General features: G+C 43.4%; 2 pseudogenes; both read left to right on the top strand.

Moving 5' to 3' along the window:
• The first annotated feature begins 9,359 nt into the window (after positions 1 to 9,359).
• On the top strand, positions 9,360 to 9,479 carry LOC141269210 (5S ribosomal RNA; annotated as a pseudogene).
• A 940-nt stretch (positions 9,480 to 10,419) lies between these two features.
• LOC141268759 (5S ribosomal RNA) lies at positions 10,420 to 10,538 on the top strand (annotated as a pseudogene).
• Positions 10,539 to 10,991: the final 453 nt, after the last annotated feature.

The raw sequence follows: 10,991 nt of genomic DNA, 5'->3' as shown, positions 1-10,991 counted from the left end.
TACCGCCTCTTCATACCGCACTTCTCTTCCCGGACTGCCCCAATTTCCGCGCTCACCCGTAAGGGTACTAATCCCAAAGAGTGGCCGCCCGAAGCAGAGGAGGCCTTTCTTTCCTTAAAACAGGCCTTCTCTTCCGCCCCGGTGCTGCATCGCCCGGACGGCAACAAGCAGTTCTTCCTGGAAGTTGACGCCTCCTCCTCTGGAGCCGGAGCGGTACTTACTCAAAAATCATCTTCCGGGAGGATGGTAACTTGCGGCTTCTTCTCTTAACTCTTCTCCTCCTCAGAGCGCAATTATTCCATAGGAGACCGAGAGTTATTGGCCATCAAACTGGCATTGGAGGAGTGGCATTACCTGCTCGAGGGGGCTCTTCACCCGGTAATAATTTACACTGACCACAAGAACTTGGCTTATCTCCAGCATGCCCAGAGACTTAACCCGCGCCAAGCACGGTGGTCCTTGTTTTTTGCTCGCTTTGATTTTGTTCTTCATTTTCGCCCGGCTGACAAAAACGTCAAGGCGGACGCCTTGTCTCGATCCTTTCTGGTGTCTGATCTCGAGGAAGATCCGAAACACATCATCGATCCCGCCAGAGTAATGCAGGTGGCTCCCGTGAGTCTAAATCGTCTCCCTCCCGGAAAGACGTTCGTATCAGTACCTGATCGGGAGAAGATCCTTCACTGGGGTCACTCGTCTAAACTGGCTGGCCACGCCGGCCAGAAAAAGACCCTCCAGCTTATTACCCGGCACTACTGATGGCCTAGCCTGCACAAGGACGTAATAGACTTTGTTTCTGCCTGTGTGTCCTGCGCCCGCAACAAGGTTCCGAGACATCTGCCAGCCGGTCGCCTCCTTCCGCTTTCTGTACCTGCTGCCCCCTGGCAGCATATAGCAATGGACTTTATAACTGACCTCCCAGTCTCTGCCGGTTGTACGGTCATTTGGGTGGTCGCTGACCGCTTCTCCAAGATGGCTCATTTCGTTCCCCTGCCAGGCCTCCCGTCTGCACCCGAGCTAGCTAAAGACTTTATTCGTCACATCTTCCATCTTCATGGCCTGCCCCTCCACATCGTGTCGGATCGTGGGGTACAGTTCACCTCACGCTTCTGGAGAGCCACTTGTAAACTGCTAGACGTCACCCTGGACTTCTCTTCCGCTTACCACCCACAGTCCAATGGTCAAGTGGAGCGGATCAATCAGAACCTGACCAGTTACCTCCGGCACTTCGTTAATGCCCATCATTCAGACTGGGTGGATCTCCTACCATGGGCCGAGTTCTTTTATAACAATCACGAGAGCGAATCCTCCTCCAAATCCCCGTTTTTTGTAGTCTTCGGTCAGCATCCTCGGATTTCTTTTCCTGTCTCCACCTCTGTGGACAACCCGGCTGCGGAATCTCTCGTTAGCAAATTTTCCTCCATTTGGGAGAGTACCCGATCCGCACTCCTTCAGTCGTCCGAACGGATGAAAAGACACGCTGACAAAAAACGCCTGTATCCTCCACAATTTCGTCCTGGAGATAAAGTCTGGCTCTCATCTAAATATGTCCGACTCAAGATACCTTCTTACAAGTTAGGGCCTCGGTTCATCGGCCCTCTGGAGGTCATCAGTCAGATCAACCCGGTGGCCTATAAATTGAAACTCCCGGCCAACTTATGGATCTCTAACTCCTTCCATGTATCTCTCCTCAAACCTGTGGTACTTAACTCTTTTTCCAAGTCTACAGGTACGCCTCCTGCTCCGGTTTCTGCTGAGGACGAGTTTGAGGTAGAGAACATTCTTGCCACCAAAAGGGTAAGAGGAAAGACCGTTTTTCTAGTAGATTGGAAGGGGTTTGGTCCTGAGGAGAGAACGTGGGAGCTCCGGGAGAACATCCATGCCCCGCTCATCCTTGCTAAATTTCTGTCTGGCCTAAAAAAGGGGGGGCCTAAAGGGGGGGTACTGTAGTGCCGGCGTCCCTGCCCTCTGCTAGGCAGGGACGCTGTTCCCCTCACCTCTCTGCTCCGTGCCCGGCGTCCTCCTCCCGCTCTGCTGGCAGCGCGCGCTCCTTCCCGGCCACTGTGCTTAGGGCGCGCGCGCTCTCCCTCCCTCTTAAAGGGGCCGCGCTCGCCGTCCTAAGGAGTCCCCGGCCAATGGCCGGAGGACTTCACCATATATAAGGCACCTCCTCCAAAATGGAGGTGCCCGAGCAATGTTGTTGCACTGTTCACCACTCTGCTTCAGCCCTCAGGTCCCGTTGCCAGTTACCTGCCAGATACCTGCCAGATTTCTGCCAGCTTGCTGTCTTATTCCTGCCTGATATTCTTCTACCTGCCTGCAAGCCTGAGGTCCGACGGTCTGCCTTACAACTCCTGTCAGTCTGTCTAAGGACCAGCTTGCCCGCTCACCTGGGAGCACACATCTGCTACCTGCCTGCTAGCCTACCTGAAGGCCCCGCCGTCACGTGCTGTGACCACCTGCCTGTCCAGTGACTCCTGCCCGCTCACCTGGGAGCGCTCATCTGCCGCCTGTCTGTTGGTCTTCCTGGAGGCTCCGCCGTCACATGCTGTGACCACCCGTTTATCCAGAGACTCTCGCCTGCTCACCTGGGAGCTCACGTCTACCATCAGCCGCCACAGGTCGTACCAACCCTTTACCCAGAGACTGCCCTGGTCACTTGCCGTGACCATCTGCCCGTTCACCCAGAGACTGCCCTGGTCACTTGCCGTGACCATCTGCCCGTTCATCCAGAGACTGCCCCGGTCACTTGCCGTGACCTCCTGCCCGTTCTTCCAGAGACTGTCCCGGTCACCTGCTGTGACTGCCTGCCTGGTCGCCACCCGCTCCCTTACAAGGACCGCCCCCTTGTATAGTAGCTCAGAGGTTCCGCCTCCCAGACCCGTTACAGTATACTCCTGAACCAAAATGAATAAGTATATGAATGTATGAATGAATGAATGAATGAATGAATAAATGAAAAAATGAATGAATGAATTGTTGTGTTTACTCAGAAAATGTAAACATTTTTTTCCTTAGCAATATATATTTAATGAAGCAATACTCTTGTATTAGACATTACTTTATTAAATATTAATGTGTTTTCTCAATTGAGATATTGAACTCAAATAAAATCAAATGAGAATTAAAAAATGAAAAAATAGAAAAATAAGAAGTATAAAGTAAGAATAAAATTTTAAAAATGAAAAATAAAATTAAGAGTAAAAATAAGAATAAAAATAAAAATAAGGCCTTTAAATTTTAATGACAAATGCAGAGTAATTATATTCTCCATAAAAAATACCCTTATAGCTCCATTATCTGGATGATTTCATATTTGTCATAACGTTGTACCACCAAAAAATATTAAATTATGCAACTTTGCATGTAATACCCTTCTTAATTATACCATAGTACCTTATTATTATTTCTTCTTTATTAAAATGTGTGGAAAATAAGTATTGATCAAAAGTGATTATGTAATCAGGATCAAAAACACATTTTCCCCCTTAATACCAAAAATATTATTTTATAAAATTTATGTATATATCAGAACCCAATTAAAAATAATTATTCTTCTAGAAATATTGTGCATAAATTTCATATTGATGAGTAGCATAGATTTAACTAAAGAGAGGTGTGTACCTATTTAGGTAACCATTAAAAATAATATTATAGTTATTCAAGAATATTATCATGTGGAAAATTATTCTAAATATAAATTTGCTTTGTAAACCATTTTGATGTGTGGTTGCCCTTATCCACTATTAGTTAAATCAAGAAATAATAATTATTAAAGAAATATAGAAATATATATATGTAGATAATACCTAATTATGTATTATAATTTCCTCAGAATTAAATATATTTTTGTACCTTCACATAAAGAAACATTTTTTTTTTTTTAAACATACAAACATACGAGGCCTCTGTCACATCAATCACACTTAGCAGCTGCTGATTTACTCATCTGTCACCTTCACTCTGACATTCACAGATCTGTTCAACTCAAACATTCCACATATGAAGTTTTAGATATATATATATATATTTAACCCAAAATTGTTGCATCCCAATTTATTAATGCGCATTGCCATATCAATTAAATATCTTTATATTTCTTTGAATATTCCCCAAGTACATATTATATAATATGAGAGTAAGTCACTGGAATTTCAGACACTTGAAAAAACTCTTGTCTTAGATTCTTTTTTCACTGGCTGCCCGGTCTTAAGTTACATCAGTTGAAAATAGAATGAATGGGATCCTATACTATTAGCTCAAAGTTCAAAGGCCGCAGCTGTCACACGTCATGCTGTAAAGCTACTTTAATTTGCACGAACACTTCATGCACAGAAAATATTAGCAACACAAAAGAATTAATAAGTATTACATATATATTATAGTTCAACTAGATATATTGTTATTATTTTAAAATGTTATACACATAAAATCATGCAATTTTTTCACTTCCTGTGTGAATAAAGAAATAAATCCATTTTAGAGTTCTTTGATCAAATCCTGCTTTGGAATGAAAACTCTAAGGAAATATAAGAAAATAAAATTAAATATCAAATTCATACAGAAACAGAATTCTTTAAATATCTTATAGATATATTGGTTGGTTCTAATGTAATTCAAAATATTGCTACTTAAAGTTATATATATGAAATTCTAATTTATTAAATAATATGTATATATACAGTACAGACCAAAAGTTTGGACACACCTTCTCACTTAAAGATTTTTCTGTATTTTCATGACTATGAAAATTGTACATTCACACTGAAGGCATCAAAACTATGAATTAACACATGTGGAATTATATACTTAACAAAAAAGTGTGAAACAACTGAAAATATGTCTTATATTCTAGGTTCTTCATAGCAGCCACCTTATGCTTTGATGACTGCTTTGCACACTCTTGGCCTTCTCTTGTTGAGCTTCAAGAGGTAGTCACCGGAAATGGTCTTCCAACAATCTTGAAGGAGTTCCCAGAGATGCTTAGCACTTGTTGGCCCTTTTGCCTTCATTCTGCGGTCCAGCTCACCCCAAACCATCTTGATTGGGTTCAGGTCTGGTGACTGTGGAGGCCAGGTCATCTGGCGTAACACCCCATCACTCTCCTTCTTGGTCAAATAGCCCTTACACAGCCTGGAGGTGTGTTTGGGGTCATTGTCCTGTTGAAAAATAAATGATGGTCCAACTAAACACAAACTGGATGGAATAACATGCCGCTGAAAGATGCTGTGGTAGCCATGCTGGCTCATTATGCCTTCAATTTTGAATAAATCCCCAACAGTGTCACCAGCAAAGCACTCCCACACCATCACACCTCCTCCTCCATGCTTCACGGTGGGAACCAGGTATGTAGAGTCCATCCGTTCACCTTTTCTGCATCACACAAAGACACGGTGGTTGGAACCAAAGATCTCAAATTTGGACTCATCAGACCAGAGCACAGATTTCCACTGGTCTAATGTCCATTCCTTGTGTTCTTTAGCCCAAACAAGTCTCTTCTGCTTGTTGCCTGTCCTTAGCAGTAGTTTCCTAGCAGCTATTTTACCATGAAGGCCTGCTGCGCAAAGTCTCCTCTTAACAGTTGTTGTAGAGATGTGTCTGCTGCTAGAACTCTGTGTGGCATTGACCTGGTCTCTAATCTGAGCTGCTGTTAACCTGCGATTTCTGAGGCTGGTGACTCGGATAAACTTATCCTCAGAAGCAGAGGTGACTCTTGGTCTTCCTTTCCTAGGGCGGTCCTCATGGGAGCCAGTTTCTTTGTAGCGCTTGATGGTTTTTGCAACTGCACTTGGGGACACTTTCAAAGTTTGCCCAATTTTTCAGACTGACTGACCTTCATTTCTTAAAGTAATGATGGCCACTCATTTTTCTTTACTTAGCTGCTTTTTTCTTGCCATAATACAAATTCTAACAGTTTATTCAGTAGGACTATCAGCTGTGTATCCACCTGACTTCTGCACAACACAACTGATGGTCATAACCCCATTTATAAGGCAAGAAATCCCACTTATTAAACCTGACAGGGCACATCTGTGAAGTGAAAACCATTTCCGGTGACTACCTCTTGAAGCTCATCAAGAGAATGCCAAGAGTGTGCAAAGCAGTCATCAAAGCAAAAGGTGGCTGCTTTGAAGAACCTAGAATATAAGACATATTTTCAGTTGTTTCACACTTTTTTGTTAAGTATATAATTCCACATGTGTTAATTCATAGTTTTGATGCCTTCAGTGTGAATGTACAATTTTCATAGTCATGAAAATACAGAAAAATCTATAAATGAGAAGGTGTGTCCAAACTTTTGGTCTGTACTGTATATATTTTATAAAAGTATATATAAATACAATTATACGCAATCTCTACTTAGACAAGTGTATATATATATATATATATATATATATATATGAACTATTAGAAACTATGTAACTACAATTTTACTGTATAAGATTATAAATAAATATTGAGACATTGTATTACATTTTGATACAACATTATAATTACAGTTTTTCCTTAGCCACTCCCTAAACCAAATCTTCTGTCTCTCTCAAATATCTCCAGAAATGCCCTATTTAGGAAAGACATTTTTCTATCCTTCAAAACCTCAGAGAACTGCCTGTTCTTCTGTCCACATTCCATGACGTCACAGTGAGTTGGTCGTCTCACCTGTCTCTATCCATCAGTTTCAGCCATTTTCCTTTTTAGAGAATCACAGTTCTGACTGAGAATTAACTCATTCTGTGGAGAGATGGATCTTTGCACTGGCTGATATGGCTTATAACATATATGAAATCTTCTGCGTATTTGATAGAGTTCACTATGGGGATGACTCAGTCTAGGAGAGTTTGATTTTGGCTTTTGGTAAGATTTTACGTTTCCTGGCTTTATAAGTTTAGCTTGATTTATTTTCTTTTCACGATTCTCATGTTTTCTAACAAAATCCAGCATCTGGACACATTCAAATAATAAATTTTTTTGTGATGCCATAACTTGGGAAACTGAATTTAGGAATTTGAATTTTTGTACAAAAGTTGTTATCATATGTTGTACTTTTCCATTTTTGATTAGAGCTTTGTACAACCGTTCAAATATGGACATGAATGTATATGTACATTCCTTCCTACCAATCCTTAGTTTCTGCAGATCTTCTATGTTGGGAAAATCCTTTGTGACACAATAAATCAAATATCTTAATCTGTCCGAATCATTTTCCCATCCATTAGGAGAGTCAGTTTCACAGGGCATTAAATGTAAACGTCTGGACAATGTCACAGGAATGCATATTTTAAATAATTGATTCCTCTCCTCATTGGATAAATCAAACTTATCAGAGAAGCTCTCAAATGTCTCTGAATTTCTACAGGCATGGATTTTGACATCATATTTTGGCATGATTTTGTATAATTTCAGCAAATTTTTCCTCATTTTAATTTGGAGTTGAGCCTGGGTAATTCCAGAATTCTCTGATATTTTTAGTGGCTCTTGTACGTCCGTTCCTCCTATGTCACTCATGTCTCCTCCCACATCACCTAGTATATCGGTTTCTCGTATGTCAGTCATGTCTCCTCCCTTGTCATGTTTCTGTATGTCCGTCTCTTGGTCAGACCCAAGGTCACCTTCAGTTACAGACACGTGTCTTACTTCTTGTTCATTTTCCACATTACAGTCAGAATCAGTATCACCGTCTGACACTTCTACACTATTTTCCTGCTTAGAAATCTCTAACACAAGACTATGAAAAAAATCTACCAAATGTAGAATATTTCTGAATTTCTGTTTGTCTCTATTTACCAATTTAGAAGTTAACTGTAAATTCTGCAATTCACATTCTTTGTATAAACTGAGCCACAAAACTTCTATGTCATCTCCTACATTAACTTTGAAATTAATATTACTTTGTTTAGCAAAAGAAGAAATTATATCCATATTTTGCTTACCTTAAGATTCCTTGGCTTCTCTTTATCAGCACGTCCTGTCTTCAGTTCGTCTGATTCTTTTCCTGTGTGATTCTGTTCCTTGTTAGTACCTCTGCTTCCTGTCTTTCCTCAGTCTGTAGGTCCTTTCTGCTTCTCGTGACAAACTAGTGAATTTACTGACACGTGAACAACAGCTGTTCAGCTCGTCAGGACTCCCCCCTTGTTCACGGAAGAAATTCACTTACTTAATTTAAAAAAAAAAAAAACAGGACTGGCTGGCTCACCATTGTAAAATAATACTCTTCATGTATTATTTTTTTCTACTGAGGACTTCTCAAAGTATCAATATCACGATATTCTTATAAAAAATGTATCTATTTATTCTTGGATTGTCCATTAAAAAGAATCAGATTGCAGCAGGTACATACAATAATTAGTTATAAAGTAATTGTCCATTTGTCCATAATTAGCTTAATTGTTGAGATTCACCCATCTTTCCTTGGATCCTGGCTGGTAAATCATGTCTTTGTCCAGCATGTGTCCAGGCCTACATGTCATCTGCTTCTCAGCATGAAGATTCTGTGTCTTGTGGGGTGGGCAGAGCAAGAGAGCCCCCCATTTCTGTACCATGGGCTTTTATAGCCAGTCGTATGGACACCTGTTCTACATATGGTAGTGAACCAAATATACACACACAAATAGCGCATGTCAACTAGACACGATGGCTGAGGCATAGAACTCAGAAAAATGATTATCGATTAACATTCCAAATGAATTTCCATAATTAACCATTTAACAGAGACCGCCTGGGAATGCCAGGTGCTGTAGGCTTTTGCTTTTTCCTTCCTTCCACCAGCAGGGGGCACTCTTTTCTATGCCTTTTTTCCATTCCCTTTCACAAGTGCACACATTCATTCTCTTTTCTTTTTTTCATTTGCTTTCTCTCTTGCGCTATTTCATCTCTGCAAAATACCAGCATCCTTCTGATCACCGTGGGCCTCCAGCATTGTTGCTTCTTTACTTTTAATACTAGGCTCCTTTTCACCAGGACCAGCGTCTCCCGGGTGGCTGGAGGCAACCACCGGTAACCCCAAGCAGAAGGCCTTTGCAGGCAACACGACCCTCCCCCCTGAAGAGCAGCTCAAAGTCACTGGTAACCATCTCACCCTCTTCCTTCATTCACCCCTGGACGTCTCGCTCAGCCCCCAAGTTACGGGTCCAGCTTGCTCTTTCTGTCACATTACCGCGATGAAGGGTTTAGGGTGCAGGAGACCCTGCGCCGAGCCATTTTTGAAGACACCTGATTCGGCGGGTGAATCACTGCTAAATAAACCACACCTGTAGGGACGGCACAGCCTTTGCATGGACCCTTCGGAGCCCGCCCCGTCACGGCCAGATTGCTCACCACCAAGCGATCCTGAGAAAGGCTGGCCGGGCGATGGATCGAGCAGCGTCTACTGACCATACCACCTTGGATACGCCTCATCTTGTCTGATCTCGGAAGCAAAGCAGGGCTGGGCTCGGATAGTACTTGGATGGGAGACCTCCTGGGAACACCGGGTGCTGTAGACCATTTTGATGACGTTTTGCCCTACTGCCCAGCTCGGCTAGCATGGAACGGCGCCTTGCCGGACACCGACCTTAAGTAACTTAGATGATGGAAGCCCCAAGGCCTCTGAGCCAGTTGGCAGCTAAGTACGCTACCCCGCCGCCTTCACGCACGTCTGACACCGAGCTCCTTGCCACGGCTAGGAGTGCTTATTGACTCCGCAGCTCGCCGTGTGGAAATGATGGCGTTAAAAGCACCCGGGGCCGTGAAGGGGCCAGGCTTTCAGCAGGTGCCCAGGGAAGGTTTTGGATGCCGGCCGCCTAGCAAGGGCCAGCAGAAGTAACATGTTTCTCTGCAAAGAAGCTTGTGTAACCAAGCCAGACGGCTGACAAAGAGCTAACCTCAGTGCAAGGAAGGCAAGGAAGGTGCGGAAGGAATTGGGGAGGGGGGGTGATTCCTGCTAGGGCCCTGAAATCATAAAACAGGCAGGAGAGCCTGACGCATGGTGACGGAGAGGTTGTAGGGGCAGATAGGGGTTGTTGTCACGTGCGAGCACGTGTGCATGCTGGCTTGTGTGTGAGAGTGCGCTTCCTAGGTGTGGCGCGCTGCAGACAGTCAAAGGGATTGTTCCCTTTCATTAAAAGTTAATCCCCGGCTGCAGGCTATTAGAAAGCAACTAACCGCGCTCTACTCACCCTACCCGGGTCTACCGGTGAGTCTCGCCTCTGCTCCCGGCCTGTGGCATTGGCCGTGAAGCTGACGTTCCGCCGACAGCGCTGCAGCCGATCAGTGAGCTCAGCGGCTCTGAGTGGGGCCTTCTGTCTACAAGACCTTTTAAGGAAGCCAGCAAAAAAATTGAAGAGAAGGGAAAGCACAAAAGGACCTGGTCTTGCTGAGCACTGGAAAGGGCAGCCGGCAGCCAGACGTCAAAGTAGAAAAGCAGCAAGTGAGAGGCTTTTCTCTGCTTACAGCCACACCACCCTGAACATGCTCAATCTTGTCTGATCTTGGAAGCTAAGCATGGTTGGGCCTGGTTAATACCTGGATTGGAGACCACCTGGGAATACCAGGTGCTGTAGGCTTTTGCTTTTCCTTCCTTCCACCAGCAGGGGTCACTCTCTTATATGCCTTTTTTCCATTCCCTTTCACAAGTGCACACATTCATTCCCTTTTCTTTTTTTCATTTGCTTTCTCTCTTGCGCTATTTCATCTCTGCAAAATACCAGCATCCTTCTGATCACCGTGGGCCTCCAGCATTGTTACTTCTTTACTTTTAATACTAGGCTCCTTTTCACCAGGACCAGCGTCTCCCGTGTGGCTGGAGGCAACAACCGGTAACCCCAAGCAGAAGACCTTTGCAGGCAACACGACCCTCCCCCCTGAAGAGCAGCTCAAAGTCACTGGCAACCATCTCACCCTCTTCCTTCATTATTAATGTGCATTGCCATATCATTTGAATATCTTTATATTTCTTTGAATATTCCCCAAGTACATAGTATATAACATGAGAGTAAGTCACTGGAATTTCAGACACT

This window comes from Phyllobates terribilis, unplaced genomic scaffold, assembly GCF_046119375.1.
Source record: "Phyllobates terribilis strain yellow unplaced genomic scaffold, ASM4611937v1 Scaffold_4__5_contigs__length_816908805, whole genome shotgun sequence".
NCBI lineage: Eukaryota > Metazoa > Chordata > Amphibia > Anura > Dendrobatidae > Phyllobates > Phyllobates terribilis.
This window is presented reverse-complemented; position numbering and strand designations above follow the sequence as displayed.